We start from the raw sequence: 12975 nt of genomic DNA, 5'->3' as shown, positions 1-12975 counted from the left end.
TAAGATGGCGTCTGGTTCACCTCGTCTCCTTAAGGCCCATCCAAGTTCGAGGTACGTGGTGGTGCTCTATAAAAAATTCCGGACGGACCGGATGAACTACACTGGTGGTTTAAGTTTCATCCTTTACTTGGTCTCACCAGACCCCAAGTCAGAATGGGAGATCTCTGCGCCACGGCAACACGGGCTATGCAGGCTGCCTGGCGCTCCCGATTCTCATGCCGTTTGGTCCCGTCACCTTCCTCAGCATCTGGGCTTATTTTACAAGGTGAGTATTTCAAACATGCAGAACATGATATAACTGCATACCTAGCACCTAGATGTATGTATAAAGCCCACGTTTTCTGTATTTGTTCCGGTACACTCCTTTGGTATTCTAAAGTTCTTATATAAATTTTTTAAACCTTAAAACATTTATAAGTTAAATTTTTAAAAAATCGTATCACAGGCCATAGCAGAGGAATGACAAATGTAGCATTGAGAAAGCCATCTCTGGGAGAAGAGTAGGTGAGCCTCAACACCATTTCTAGGTCTTACATAATCTGGCTGTTTTATAATATTTAATAGAAAGTTCAAAATGCCAAATAGTGCTGTAAGACTTGTAATGAGAAAAGGCATTTTGTTACTTTCTCTTTCCTCAGGCTTCACTAGATGCTTCTACCGGATATAAAGTGATCTTAAAAGGTTTCAAAGGGGAAAAAAAATGTCACAAGCAAAAGAAATCGAAATGATACCAGACTTCTCAAAAATGTGGGAATCTGAAGACAATGTACTAACGATCTGCACATTTTGAGGGAAACAATTTCAAATGTAGAATGTTACACATAACACCTGTACCAGTTCCTACCAAGAGATGTCATTACAAAATTCCTGGCTTCCAGGGATTGAGATGTCTAACTTTTCGGAATAAAGCCCTTTTGCATGTGGGTAAGTATGAAAGTCAGCTAAGGCTTCATCTTTTAGAGTAAGTTTATAAGGCTTCCAAAGTAAATTCTAAGCGTTTTCTGATACATTCACAATAGGCTTTTTAGATTTCTGGTTATGTGTGCTGTCTTCTCCTTGGTACCCCTGCCACACTTGGAATGGCTCTGGGCCCTGTTTGGTCTCTCCGTTAAATCTTGTGGGGAACCTGTCTCCTTGGAAGTCACTCCTGTCATGATTTGTAACAGCAGAGCCAAGACTAAATAAAACCCACACCTCTTGACTTAAAATTTTGAAATGAGTATATGATATCCTCGTTGTTAGACACATAACAAAACGAGAAGTTCTCACAGGGGTGTCACTCGGTGTTATGTACAAAGTAAAACCACAGAATCGATTGGGAGTTGAAATATATGATCATACCATTATCTTAATAGATGCTTCTGCCTTACAGAAACTCTATTACAGCTGTCTGGCTTTGAATGCTTAAAGAGCAGACAGGTTATGTCAAAATATAGAACTACTTTTTTGAGATCTGTCCTTAACTTTATTTTTCCCTATTACTACACTAGGTAAGCATCCTAACAGGAGAGTCTATATTCATCTTCTTCAAATTATGTATTTTTTAATGTAAATTATTTACTTTTTTTTTATTATTTTTTGAGAGACAAAGAGAGCACGAGTAGGGGAGGGGCAGAGGGAGAGAGGGAGACACAGAGTCTGTAGCAGGCTCCAGGCTCTGAGCTGTCAGCACAGAGCCTTCTGCGGGGCTCAAACTTACGAACCGTGAGATCATGACCTGAGCCGAAGTCGGACGCTTAACCGACCGAGCCACCCGGGCGCCCTAGTCTTCAAATTATATTTTTAAATGTTATTTAAAATATTTAAAACCTTATTAGGTGGATTATTCATTCCACTTATTAGTAACTTAATGAAAACTCTGCACATATTCCACTGACCTATGAAGACAAGGGTATTTTGATACTTTGGTGCTCTATCACTTTATACTTTTTAAATACATACAGTAAGAGGTATCACTAGTATACTTTTGTGTTCTTTTCTAATCTCTCCAATCCAGAATAATTTAGGATATAATTGCTTCAGCAATGCCTTTTAAAGCTGTAGACATCCCTACCTCTCTTCCAGAAAGCTCAGTCTAGGTATACACAATTGGGAAACTCTGGCAGGAGCACAGGAAGATAAAAAAAAAAAGTCATCCCCATTAAAATGTAAACAATCTTAAGTATCCGGCAGCTGGGGAGTAGATAAATAGTGGGTTTCATCACAAAATGGGACATGATAATGTAGAAAAATGCATCACCTAGGGGTACGTTTATTAGCAATCTCAAAAACGTAACCGCATTAAAACAAAACAAGTTGGGCACAGAACAGTACCATTCAGGAAAAAAAAAAAGTATTAAATACAAACCTATGAAGCCCACATGCAAAAGCCTGTACGTGACACCAAGGCGTCTGACAAGAGGGGTGAGGGCATGCATATGGGACAGTGTTTGCTATAGTGTTACAAGTTTGTCGTTTTGAAAAGAGAAGGAATTCAAAGTAAATATGGCCATATGTTAACATCTTCCCAAATGCTTTCTTTGCCTTTTGAAATTTTTCACAATTCAAAATGGACATTTTAATTACACAATCAAGCAATATTTCTTATCTTCTCTACATGACTCCTTGGACCACTCTTGTCAAATTAATAAATCACACAAATTCACATCTACAAAAAAAAGCACAGCAATGAACGCGATCTGGTGTGCTACAAATAAAATTTTAATAGAAGAGTAGGCTCAACTTTGTCAAAATATTAACTAATCATGCAGTTATTATCTCTCAAAACTGTGAAACAAAGGTGTTGACTGGTTCAAAACTATTCCAGTAAAGCCCAACTGAGGCTGCAAAAGCATAACTGACAAGCATTGCTGGTCTTTATGGGGAAAAACGGAGCACGGAACTGGGACGAGGCCAGGTGTGTCTGATTCCTACCAAAACCATCCACCACACTAATGAATTTGTTTCCACAATTTCTGAGTTCCTCAAATGCTACCGATGCTCAGGCAGTTTCTTTGAAATAAAAGCCTCTTATTAAAATTATTATAATTTAATGATTATATAACCATACACTGAGAGATGAAATGAAAACAGAGTATGATGGAATCTTTGCGCAGTAGGGCTACCGCACAAATTCTGCTGAGCTGCAAACGTAACTGAAAACAATCACTTCCTTGAACAAAGCAGCACATAAAAGGCACAGAACGACAACCACCGAAGAGCAACCATGGCGCTCAATTAATTCACGTGAGCGTCTTAGGCTGAAAAGGTACCCCCAAGGATAACAAAGCAAGATGACAAAGTTCAGGACATTCTGCCGTGTAACAGATGCGGTATCTGTAAGCACCAGAATTGTGAGATGCCTCTGTTATTTTTGGCCCGGGAAACATCTGAGTAAAAATATACAATACTGCTTTTAGACCGATTCATGAGAAACGGGCACTAAATCCATATTAAAATACCCCAGTATTAGCCCACAGTAATCTTACTCATCTTACTTCTATGAAGTTTCAAAGTACTACACATATGTTTATGTGTAATGCCCAACTTTAAACTGCATGGAAAATAATCAGTATTTTTCTCTGAATTGAGTAATCAAAAAGGTACACTGACAGGTAAATAGTAACTATGAAGACATTCAACGTCCCTCTGACCATCTCCTTCCAAACATTTGTGTGCATGTATATGTGTACAAAGTCCAAATAAAAACTCTGACTCAATGAATGAAGTTATAACCTGAAACCGAAGTTATTACGTGATAATGCTAGTATCCAGATTACTTAAACAAGGCTAGCCTGGGAGAGTGGCCTGTTTCTGATTATATATAAAACACGAGCATGATTTATATCAAGAAGCCACAAAGACCTAAGATTAGAAAGGTTTCATTTACTAAATTCAACTCTTCAGGCTTTACGTGTGGCTTACAGATGAAAGTTGGACCGCCCCTCCCACTGCCTCCCGGGCTTTTATACAGCAAGGGAGCCTGCTACTTAAGCCAACAGTCTTGAGTGCATTTTTGCCCTGAACAGGTGATAATTAGCCTAATTAACAAGCTAGATCCTTGTTAACTAGTTGGAAAAGAAATTTAACCTCACTCACACCAAAGCCTGTCATTTTAAAACCTCTTAAGATATCATTCAGATTCTAAAAGCTGTGAAATATATTTTGCGGCTCTTTCAATCCAATCCCAAGGTTGAAAAGCTTTGTGTCAAAATTACTTCTGGGAGGAGCATTAAAGCAGAATATTAATCCCAGGTTGCTTTAGTCTACTAAGAACCAAGAGAATGACTCATTCCGAAGAAAAACATTCAAGGATTACAACGGCTATGCCCTCAGAGATTTGAATTCATCCTTCAAAATCTCATTCCCATGAAATTTTTCTTTGTCAAAGAGACCATAAACTCATGTCTACCCAAAACCATCCCGTGAAGCTTGGCTGTAATCTTTCCCACTCCCTAGCATGTGCTGTACCCAATGCTCACCAGCACAGAGCTATCTTCCGTCAGGGGCTTGGAAAAGCTCTGTGTCAAGGACAGTAAACATCTTCTCCATAGCATGGCGACTCATCAGGTCTTTGATACAAATACTCATCTCTGCCTCCTTAGGACAGAAGCGGCCATAGAGAGTAAATCAACAAAGCAGCGTGGCTCTGTTCCAATAAAACTTTATTTACACACCGTTAGTGCGACTAACACGCAGGCATGTTAGTCCTGGCATGCAGGCCATAGTTTGCCAATCCCTGGCTTAGATGATAGGTCACGTTCCCGCCACCCCCCAATGTCCCCCAACACCCTGATCTACACAGGGCAACAGAACTCGAATCGAACGCTGAAAAGAAAGCTCCACTAAGTCCCCTTCTCAGGGCCTGAGAAGTTGGTTTAGTCCTGAAAGAGTTTATGTTTCCTGCATGGCTCTAAAACACCAACACGAAAAGAACAGGTGGAAGGAATTATACCGCATATGAGACCTATTCCCGTCACAGGCTGCCCCCTCCACTTCAAACTACCCCCTTTCAAGGGTTTCCCAGACCTGGAGGGCTTGGGAAGTTGAAACAATTTTAACTAACCATAGAAGTCAAGTCCTGAAGAACAAGACATATATTAAATTGCCAAAATCCTCTACTCTGGACTAAATGAGATTTTATCGCTTCAGGTTAGGGAAGAAAACACTGGATTTATGTAAGGAAGGTTAAAATAGCACTTACAAATAAAGGACTAATATTACTATTTAAAGACCATACAAAGAGAATTTCTGTTAAATCATTGCTCTTATTAATACAACTAATCTGAGATAAATTGACAAAAGGAATTTCAAATTTCATTTAAAGCTTCATCACAAATGCCTTGACTATTGTTTTGTCTTCGGACATTGAGAACACAATCCTAACAATCTTCAAATTATAATCATTCAGCTACTTCTGTATCAAGTGATCAATAAAAAAAAATTAGGTATTACCACCTACTGTGTGTCTAGAAATGACCTGTGCTACGTTCAGACCTATGAAGACATACATGTCTCTGCAAAAGAAGCCTATGATTTAACGGTCGACACTAGGTTCAGTGAAAGAATTAGAACACAAAAGCACCACATTATGTTGGGCTTTTAAAAGAGGCCTTAAAAGATGTTTACAAAAAGCACTGGTGTGGTGGCTCCTGACTGAAATCGCCAGAAAGACTTCACGGATGAGGTGGGGCTTCAGGTGAGCCTGAAAGAACAGAGCAGACACCAGTAAGGCAGGGAGCAGGCGCTGACAAGCTCCGGCTCAGGAGCAGAGACAGGCAGACCCGGCCAGGTGGTGAGTGTGAGCCCTGAGCCAATCACCCGAGCCCCGTAGGGGGTGCGGGGAGCACCCTGCACGGAAGAGAGAGGTAAAGACGCTGAATCGAAGCAGAGTCAGATTAAGACGATCCCAATCACCAGAGAGAGGAATTTGGCTTCGAAAGGACAAAAGGAACCACCGACCTATTGTTTCTCTTTCTCCGCTTCCTATGTCTCTTCAGTGCTTGTTTCCCACAATTATTTGACTATAATTTGCTAAGGAGGTGAATGTGCCTTTACCCTTCACGAGTGCCCATGACCACTCAGATGCAGTATGTATACATACAAGCCACAAACCGCGCATGTCTGGGGAAAAAGAAGAAACAAACCTACCGTAACAACGTTCACACCTGAGATTTATGATGAGCTCACTTTTATATTTGACCAAGTATTGCAGTCTTCCAAACAGCACGTTCGCGCTAAGACAACAGCTGTCTTTCAAGCAACATACCTGTAGACGCTATGAAAATGTTACTTGAGAGCTAAGAAACGAGATCACACTTACATGTCGACGGGAAAAGCATTTTGCTCAGTTTTCAGATGACACTCTCACCAGTTACTGTATTAGAGTGAACTGGTTAACAAATAGAAACATGATAGATTTTACCAGTAAAACCAAAAACAGGCTTATGGAAAAGAGAAAAGCACTAAGAGAAAAAAAAAAATCAACTACAAAATGAACTAATTTTCTTTTAAAATTCTAGTGTATTAAAGTTAAACACAACTGATATATTAACGGAAGCTGAGTATGAACAAGAACTTTTGTCCCAAATCAGACAATCTGTCACAGTGCTACCCATCAAAAAACTCTGATTTGTACAGAATTTATAAAAGTCGTAATAAGGTCTTATACTAGTATTATAATACTACATCAAGAAAATGTTTCATTAGCATGACTGCATGAAATTTTACAAGGACAGGCATACATTATAGAAAAACCCTGCATATCTCTATAGAATAAATTCCAATCCCCTTTTGTTAATAAAGCTGATAGTTTCATAGAAGCAATGTTGCTCAGTTTCTGGCATGCCACGGATTCAGAAATAATGTTGGGTCCAGACATTCACGGTGCTGGGGAAAGAGAAGTTAGCGTCTGGCCATGGACAGCCTCTCTGAGCCTCCGTAGGACTATGTAATTCTTATTCCTGGTGTGTACCCACATCAATATTTTTAAAAATACTGGGCACAGGACATCTCTTCATTCTGTATCACAGTTAGATCACTGGTGTTCTATAAATAGTAAATCAAGAGAACGATCTATCATTTCACAGTGACTAAAAACAACAATAAGAAAGCCACAGTTTCCTACTTCGAGTCCCCTGCCAGTAATCCTCTCCAATAAAGACCTACCAGGGTGGTTTAAAAAGAGTAACCGTTTTCCTCAACAAAATTAATAAACTGAAGACAACATGATTGATCGTAAGTTGTGCTTGGATTATACCTCTAACATAGGAAATTCAAGTCTGCTAATACTATAGCCCTGTTAGAACCGACAACTGATACCCAGTGTATTCAACTCTCTAAACGGGTGCGTTGTTCTTAGTTAAGGGACAATAGAGTATCACTATCCCAAATGACTTCTTACAGGACTCAGACATACAACAGATTAAGTTGAAATGAATAAACTACATCTTTCTACCAAACAAGTTAAAATTTACCTTCAACATATGCACGACTAGTATTTGTTTTTTTCTAAAAGATATTATTGCAATACTGGAACGTGTTCCACAGACCCATGCGTCTTAAATGCTAGCAAATATCCTGTAGGTCTTTATGTGTCTATTACAGAAACAGGATTTCTAGACATTTGAATATATTTTCCAGATTTAGAAAGGACTGTCCAACCTGGTGGTGACTGTGATTTGCTGGAGCTGGGAAAGGCAGCCTTTCCAAACTTAGGTATTTCATTGTCTTGGCCTTTGTCATCATCTCGGCCTTCCAGCATGTCAGGATGATCTAGGGAACCATTTGAGCTCAAGGTAAGATTAGCCGGAAGGGTTGAGATGTATTGCCCAGCAATCTCAGAGTTCAGTACAAAATTGACCCTTTCTGAGACCTCAGTCCGAAGAGCAGCACTTACAGCACACTCCAGAGTAAATATCCCAGGGTATTTGTGCACTGGAGCATCACCGAGGCACAATGTGAGTTCAGCAGACGAACTCAACGTGGACACTGTAGAGCCTGACACGGATCACAGCTTGCTTTAAATCATAATATTCTGACATTCAAGAAATGTCAATGGAAAGAAATGTCAATGGAAAGATCACGTGGTAAGGGATTTGATCTGTTCCTTTCTAAAATCACAGGCTCAAGGGAAAGTGCTAACATTAGATTAACATAAAAAAACAAGTTTTTAAGGGTTTTAAAGTTAATGTGATCCACGTGAGAGCAAGCTGTTAACAAACTACTAGTAGGCTCCTTGCCCTTTCTTCCACGTGGCCTGTACACAGTGGGTATGGAGTCACCTGTAATGAAGCAGGCGTGAAACCAGGCTGTGCGCGCAGATTCGAGGTATATGCCGATGGGAAAGATTCTCAAATTCAAGGCAAAGCAATTCCCTTAGCTTCCTCACAACACAAAACAGAATTATTTATTTTACAAAATTGAATGTGTGCAGCTATGGATTCTTCTTTTCACAAAACAGATTTGTGGATTTCATCTACATCTCATATATTCTAAATTATTTTGAAAAGGCAAATTCAGACAGGCATCTGTAAACATCGCATATGTAGATCACCTATACTAATTTTTCAAATCTTCGACACCTCAAGACTCTATGGGTTGCCATTATCGTTTATGATCTGCCTTCCAGCATTCAAAATACTAGACTACAGTTCTTTCCCATATAATTAAAGCGCATAAGCAAAAACAACTAGAAAGATGTAGGTGATAAAATATACTCACGCTTGGCATAGAGATAGTGTTAGGGAGGCTACGATACAGAAGTAACTGAACTACCAAAATGACGTTAGTGACAAAAACGACTTTTCCGTTATGGGCTGGGAAAGAACGGAAAGGAAAGGCAAAGAGCCGGCTAGTTTAGACTTTATGATACAAAGAAAGCAAACCGCTCAACACTTTGTACCATTATCTCTTTTTTAAAGACTTTTCAGAGTAAAATACATGGAAATGCAGTAGAGTCCAAAAAGCTATTTCACCTCAGGTAGTAATAAGGAAGCTTCGGGAGCAGGAGTAGCAGGGAGAGTTCGGCGACAGGCAGGCCTCCCTGGGCCCCAGGAAGGGCCAGCTGCCCCAGCAGAACCTACGTCGCTGCACCAGAGTCCGGCATGCCCGGCAGCCAGGACTGCGGTCCTGTCCTCCCGTAACAAGCTCGGCGCACCAGGGTCGTCAGTATCAGACTCCTACTCAAGAGGAAGCCCGGACTTGCACCTGGCAGCCTAAGACGCGCGAGCAACCAGCAGAGAGCCGTCCCCGGACGCACGCCCACTTCCTGACTCGACAACACAGCCCTCTGGTGATCCTCAGCACTCACCTTTGTACCCCCGTCCGCCCAAAGACACCATGTAGGGTCTGGTCCTTACGCCTCTTCTGTTGGACCTGTATTCAGTCCTTTGGTGGTGTGTATTCTGCCCTCTGAGTTCACATCTGCAGCTCTGAGGTGTCCTCTGAGGTCTGGCCCGTATTCAGCTGACCACCCGACGAATCCAGCAGTTTGCCTAACAGCGTTCTCAAACTGAATGTGTCTAAACCTAGCTCCCAACGTCCACCAGTGGCACCTGCTCGTTTCTGCCTAGCTAGTTAATGACATGGCTTCATCCCTCCCGTTGTTCAGGCCCAAATCTTGGCATCGTCCGTTCATCCTTTTCTCATCCAACCTACCAGTGAAGCCTGTGGGCTGTGCTTCCTAGATATACTCAGGGTGTGGACACCTCCATCTCCTCTGCTGCTACTGCCAGGGCCCAAAGCACCATCCCTTCGTGGCAGGATCACAATGAGAGCCTCCCTGCCTCTGCCATCCCCGTCCACCTTCCTACCACTCGGCCGAGTGTCTGCACCCCGCAGACAGTGCTCCTGTTAACACCTCTGCCAGACCATGCCAGACCTTCTCATCCCGCACAGAAGAAAAAGTCAAAGTCCTTGCAGAGTCCTCCAGACCTTCGTGTGGCCCGAGCTCCCACAAACTCTTCCTTCCCGTCCTGCGCCTCGCTCCTGGCACACAGGCCCCCGCGGCACTTGGCCACGGCCCGTGCTCTCCTTCCGGTGGGACACACGCGAGACTCTTCCTTGGGCCTCAAGTACTCCTGTGGCTCAGCCCCTCTTGACTCACGTGCCGCCTTCTCTCCAAGGCTTTCCCCTGGCACCCCAGCCCTCACTATGGTTCTTCCCTCTCTTAAAAATTTTACTGTATCACCACTATTTTAATACTGGAATATATCTGACTTTTCATTTTGTTTACTGAATATCTCCCCACACCAAAATGTAAGCTCATGACAGCACAATGTTTGCCTGATTTATTTTCTGCTGTATCTCCAGGGCCCAATACATTGCCTGGCACATAGTAGGTCCCTAGTAAATGGCTGTTCAATTGATGAATTAAATATTACAAAGGGGAAAAATTTACAGAATTGTTTATTTTAAAAAAAGTTTTGAAGTTTATTTATTTTCGAGAGACAGAGAGACAGAGCACAAGTGGGGGAGGGGCAGAGAGAGAGAAAGACACAGAATCCGAAGCAGGCTCCCGGTTCTCCAGCTGTCAGCACAGAGCCTGATGCAGGTCTAGAACTCATAGACCGCAAGATCATGACCTGAGTCGAAGTCACACGCTTAACAGACAGTTACCCAAGCACCCCTGGAATTAGGTTTATTTTAATATGTCACTTACCAAAAAAAAAAAAAAAAAACAAAAAACCACACACACCACACACATACAAATAAACAGAAAACAAGTGTAAGAGTCTCACACCAGACTGTGAATAGTAGCTGTATCGGGCGGGGAGTGGGAAGCCTGGAGGAAGAGGAAGGGTCTCAATTTTAGAAAAGAGAACTTCTACTTACCACGTTACGCACTGCTGTATTAGAAACATCTACAAGCACACATTTCACGTTACGAAATATATAAGAATAGGGGCACCTGGGTGGCTCAGTCCGTTAAGCGGCCAACTCTTGATTTCAGCGCAGATCATCATCTCACAATTGTGGGGACTGAGGCCTGCATCGGGCTCTGTGCTGACTGTGCAGAGCTTGCTTGGGATTCTCTCTCTACCTCTCCCTCTGCCTCTCCCCTGCTCGCTCTCAATCTCTCACAAAATAAATAAACATTTAAAAAATATATATGAATAAGCAGATTCTTTTAAAAATAACTTTTAATGTCTATTTTTGAGAGAGACAGAGACAGACAGAGAGAGAGAGAGAGACAGAGTGTGAGCAGGGGAGGGGCAGAGAGGGGGAGACACAGAATCCAAAGCAGGCTCCAGGCTCTGAGCTGTCAGCACAGAGCCTGATGTGGGGCTCAACCTCACAAACCTCAAGATCATGACCTGAGCCAAAGTCGGATGCTTAACCCACTGAGCCACCCAGGCACCCCAAAGAGGTTTAACCTTAAATACAATTTACCAGAATCACTAATTTTCATCCACTGTGGGGGCTTTTCTATGTCATACTTACGTAGTATTATATAGCTCATACAATCAAAGTACTACAGAGAGAGACAAGAGCTGAAATATGTACTGAGGCAGTATGAGAACGTTAGAAAGAAAGATATATTTTGGCCTTTGAATTTATGAAGTCTAAGCCTCATTATATTTGTATTCAGGTAGCTCAGACATCAGTGTCCAATGCCTTTGTAAGCCTACGCGTGAATGCCGTAGAGCAGACAGCTAATCATAGATACTGTTCACGACAATTAAAGATTCTCCTGTTTGCCCTGAGTAAGATCATAATCACAACTTTGAAGAGATGGTTCCAGGTATTCGATAATAAAAAAATATTAACAGACTTTGGAGGCCATCAGACCAGCCCTCGCTAAAGACCTCTCCTTGTTTTATACCCCATTTTAATGCCCTATGTTACACCAGAGTCATGATCTGGTTATAGCTTATTTGCCACTCACAGTTCTACTCCACACCATCTCATTAACTTTTGAGAATTTTCTACTTCTTTCTGTGCACATTCCCTAAAGAAATCTAAACAATTCAGGGACATTTACATTGATTTTCAACTTCTTGATATCTTTCACAGTAGTATCGTAGTGGGGGGCACAAAAGTGATATTATCAAACATTTAAAAAATTTCATATTTGTGCATAACTAAATTTTATCAAAGGGTCAAAATATGGCAAAAATACTCTGACAAATGACATTCCCAAAGGCATACTGAAAACCACAAAGTTGCTCAAAGGAGGTCATTGCACAGAAGTGGAACAGAGAGCCGCCATGACACCAACTCAGCTGCAACGCTGGTGGCTGGTGCCCTGGTTATTCTCTCAGCCCCAAGGTCTACATATGTCAGGTGCGATGGAGCTGGAATAAAACACCCCCAAAATATGTCCCAACAATAAATCCCTATAAATCTGATTTCAACTAATTTCCATGAAGTCTAGTCTTAGGAACAAGGTGTGCTCAAAGTCTCAAAACTTGGAAGACTACCTCTCTCTAGGACAGCAAAGATGGGTTCTGAGGAAGAGTGAATCGAATATACTGGGAGATATCAAGCAACCATCACGGTCGGTGAGAAATTCTATGTGCATCATATTTTAAGCCCTGTCGTTTTATCCAAGAGTCCATATGCAGTCCAAATGGTAGTAAATTCCCCACCGGAACAGAGGGGCCTGACTTCCAGGAGACAGAGGCCTGAGTACCTCTACTTTTTTACTTGTCTAAGACAATAAAAACGAAACAAAGGAAAGCAACCATCTAATAAATTAAGCTTCCAGAAACAGCTGTATCAGAATAGAAAACCAGGAAGTACAGGTCTGGAAAGGTAAGACACCAACAACAGCAAAAGAACAGAGAATACATGCTGTAACCCACACCCCAAAACCAGCTGTTTTGATGCCTTTACAGGTCACAGGTACTCAATTACCATACTGAACGTTCTCAACGGAGACTGAGAACTAGGGTAGGAAAACACAAAAATACCAGATGAATAAACAGAGACTTCATCTGTATCTACTGGTTATGTATAGAACGAAGCATTCCACTGCAACTTCCATGAGGATAT

The 12975-nt window shown here is 41.6% G+C and overlaps 1 protein-coding gene across 2 annotated transcripts in view; it reads right to left on the bottom strand.

Annotated features, from left to right (window-relative positions):
- Positions 1–12975, bottom strand: part of LOC123587518 (zinc finger protein 407-like) — a 278218-nt gene that overhangs the window by 187897 nt on the left and 77346 nt on the right. Inside the window, exon 2 of one of the 2 annotated variants that reach the window (XM_045457308.1) lies at positions 1270–1279. The exons of the other annotated variant lie outside the window; for it this stretch is intronic. The gene's annotated coding sequence lies outside the window, so the exon portion shown is untranslated. The remainder of the gene's footprint in view (positions 1–1269; positions 1280–12975) is intronic. 2 annotated transcript variants of the gene reach the window in all.

The sequence above is a fragment of the Leopardus geoffroyi genome, chromosome D3, assembly GCF_018350155.1.
Source record: "Leopardus geoffroyi isolate Oge1 chromosome D3, O.geoffroyi_Oge1_pat1.0, whole genome shotgun sequence".
Lineage (NCBI taxonomy): Eukaryota > Metazoa > Chordata > Mammalia > Carnivora > Felidae > Leopardus > Leopardus geoffroyi.
Note: the sequence above shows the minus strand (reverse complement) of the source record. Positions and strands in the feature narration are given on the sequence as shown.